General features: G+C 41.6%; 1 pseudogene; it reads right to left on the bottom strand.

Annotated features, from left to right (window-relative positions):
* Window positions 1-362: 362 nt before the first annotated feature.
* Window positions 363-1,385, bottom strand: LOC129008491 (splicing factor U2AF 35 kDa subunit-like; annotated as a pseudogene).
* Between the last annotated feature and the right edge of the window lie 2,414 nt (window positions 1,386-3,799).

The raw sequence follows: 3,799 nt of genomic DNA, 5'->3' as shown, positions 1-3,799 counted from the left end.
CAATACCCTACTCTCCGTAGTAGATAGAAGAACCAGAAAGAAGTAAGGAAATAAAGGATTTAAACACCACAATAAACCAACTAGATATAATGGGCATATACAGAACACTGTGCTCAACAATAGCATATACATTCTTCTCAAGTGTACACGGGACATTTTTCAGGATAGACCATATGTTAGGCCACAAATTGCCTCAATAGAATTTATTTATTTATTACTGTTATCACTACAAATTTTACTCAGAAACTCATCTTTGTGGTTTGTTGTTGTTGCTGTTGTTTTAAAAAAAATTCCCCTTATGAACTGGTTTGGTCAATCAACCACAGCACTTTCTAGCAGACATATGGTAGAAACGGCATGGCTCAGAATTGCCCAGATCTTTCAGGATCTCTCAACCGCCTCCTGTCATGCTCCGGCCCGCCGCCGCCTCCGCCGCCGCCATGGTCTCTAGACCGAGAACTACGCTCCTGGGATTGGGATCTTGATCTATGCTTCTTGGGATGGCGCCCATACAGCTCCCGCCACAGCTCTCTGGAAATGGGCTTCAAATGCATGAAGTTGCAGAAGCCGCCTCATGTGCATTCTCCCATCTCATACTGACCGCAGCAGGCTTCTCTGAAGTCGGTCACAGGCGACAGCTCGGCGTGGATTGGCTGTCCATTAAACCAACGGTTATACAAGTCAATCACAGCCTTTTCCGCATCTTCCTCAAGGCGAAACGATGTACACGTTGTACACATTCCCCACCAGGTGGTCTCCCAGGTTGTCACAGACATTCATCTCTTCAACTTCCCCATACTTCTCCTCCATTTCTGTAAAAAACTCCTCAAAAGGCAGGGCGCGGTGGCTCACGCCTGTAATCCTAGCACTTTCAGAGGCCGAGGCAGGCGGATCACGAGGTCAGGAGATCGAGACCATCCTGGCTAACACGATGAAACCCCGTGTCTACTAAAAATACAAAAAATTAGCCGGGCGTGGTGGTGGGCGCCTGTAGTCCCAGCTACTCGGGAGGCTAAGGCAGGAGAATGGCGTGAACCCAGGAGGTGGAGCTTGCAGTGAGCCGAGATGGCACCACTGCACTCCAGCCTGGGCAGCACAGCGAGACTCCATCTCAAAACAACAACAACAACAGCTCCTCAAAAAATTCATCATAGTGTTCCTGCATCTCAACATCGCTCATGGCACAGCGCAAACCATCAGCAGACAGGGAAGAGTTTTGAGGGTTACGGTAAGTGTTCAAGAGGGCAATGGTCTGGCTAAACGTCGGTTTATTGTGCAACCGAGAGCACCTGTCTCCATGACAACATGCTCCAATTCTGAAATAAAATGAACAGCTGACTTTGTCTTTCCCAGTGCCGAAGATGCAGGCCAGATACTCCGCCATTTCCCACCTGCCACCCGCCACCACCGCCGGCGACACTGCTGCCAATGCCGCCCTAGGATTTAAAACGTAGATATCAAAGCATTTTCTCTGACAGAGCAAGATAAATTAGAAATCAGTAACAGTAGTAAAACGGCAAAAATTCATAAAATTATGAAAATCAAACAATGAAGAAATCACAAGAGACATTAGAAAGTACTTACAGATACATGATAATGATCTGTAACTTTATGCACCACACCAAAACTTATGGAATGCAGTGAAAGCAGTGCTAAGGAGGAAATTTATAGCTATAAATGCTTACATTAAAAAACAAGATCTCAAACAACAACCTGCAATTTAAGGAACTAGAAAAACACAAACTAAACTCAAAGCCAACAGAAGGAAGGACATAATAAAGATGAGAAGAGAAATAACATGAGAATAGGAAAACAACAGAGAAAATCAATGAAACTAGAAATCGATTCTTTAAAAGGATCAATAAATTGACAAACCTTTAGCTAGAGGGACTAAGCAAAAGAGGGAGAAGAGTCAAATTACTAAGATCAGAAATGAAAGCAAGGGCATTACTAGTGACTCTACAGAAATAAAAAGGATTATAAGAGAGTGCTATGAACGATTACATGCCAACAAATTGGATAACCTGGATGAAACTGATAAATTTTTAGAAACACAAAACCTATCACAGCTAAATCACAAAGAAATAGTAAATCTGAATAAACCTATAACTAGCAAGGAGATTGAATGAGTAATAAAAAGTCTCCTGAGAAATGAAAGCTCTGGAACTGATGCACTGCTGAATTCTACCCAACATTTAAAGAACTAACACCAATCCTTCTCAAACTTTAAAAAAAAAAAAAAAAAAAAAAAAAGGAGAGAACACTTTTCTAACTCATTCTATGAGGCCCTGATACCAAAGCCAGACAAACACACTACAAGAAAAGAAAACTACAAGCCAATATCCTTTATGAGCACTGATGCAAAAATACTCAACAAAACACTAGCAAACCACATTTAGCAGCATATTAAAAGGATTATACACCATGACCAAGTAGGATCTATTCCTGGAATGCAAGAATGATTCAACATACAAGAATTTATCAATGTTTCCATAGCAATCTACAGAGTCAATGCAATCCCTATCAAAATCCCAATGATGCTTTTAGCAGAAATAGAAAAACCCATCCTAAAATTCATATGGAACTTCAAGGGACCCTGAATCATCTTAAAAAAGAACAAAGCTGGAAGACTCATACTTCCTGATTGGAAAACTTATTACAAGCTGTAGTAATCAAATACTATGATACTGGCATAAAGACAGACATATAAACCAATTGAATAGAATACACAGCCCAGAAGTAAATGCTTGCATATATGAACAAATGATTTTTTATATGGGTGCCAGGATTATTCAATGGGGAAAAAACAGTCTTTTAACAATCGGTGCTGGGAAATATGGATATCCACATGCAAAAGGATAAATTTGGACCCTTATCTAACCATATACAAAAATCAACTCAAAATGGATCAAAGACCTAAATGTAAGACCTAAAAGTATAAAATTCTAAAAGAAAATATAGGGCTAATCTTTACAACTGTGAATTTGACAGTGATTTCTTGGAAATGACACCAAAGGCACAGGCAACAAAAAATAAATAAATTGGGGCTCATAAAAATTTAAAAAATCTGTGCAATGAAAGACAGTATCAAGAGAGTAAAAAGGCAACCCACAGAATGGGAGAAAATATTTGCAAATTATACATATGATAAGAGATTAATATCCACACTATATAGAGAACTCATAAATCTCAACAGTGAAAAAACAAAACAACATGATTTAAAAATGGAGCCAGGCATGGTGGCTCATGCCTGTAATCCCAACACTTTGGGAGGCTGAGGTGGGTGGATCACCTGAGGTCAGGAATTGGAGACCAGCCTGACCAATATGGTGAAACCCCGTCTCTAATAAAAATACAAAAAAAATTAGCTGGGCATGGTGGCATGCGCCTGTAGTTCCAACAACTCAGGAGGCTTAGACAGGAGAATTGCTTGAACCTGGGAGGCGGAGGTTGCGGTGAGCCGAGATCACGCCACTGCACTCCAGCCTGGGCAACAGAGCGGAACTCTGTCTCAAAAAAAAAAAAAAAATGGCAAAGAGCTGGGCGCAATGGTTCACGCCTGTAAGCCCAGCACTTTGAGAGGTGGAGGTAATCAGATTGCTTGGGACCAGGAGTTTTGAGACCAGGTTGGACAATATAGCAAAACCCCACCTCTACCAAAAATACAAAAAAATTAGCTGGGCGTGGTGGGGCATGCCTGTGGTCCCAGCTCCTTGAGAGTTTGTGGTGGAAGGATTGCTTGAGCCCGGGAGGTGGAGGTTGCAGTGAACAGAGATCATGCCACCACACTCCCTCCCGG

Source organism: Pongo pygmaeus, chromosome 9 (assembly GCF_028885625.2).
Source record: "Pongo pygmaeus isolate AG05252 chromosome 9, NHGRI_mPonPyg2-v2.0_pri, whole genome shotgun sequence".
Lineage (NCBI taxonomy): Eukaryota > Metazoa > Chordata > Mammalia > Primates > Hominidae > Pongo > Pongo pygmaeus.
The sequence above is the reverse complement of the archived record's forward strand: the minus strand, read 5'-3'. Positions and strand labels throughout refer to the sequence as shown.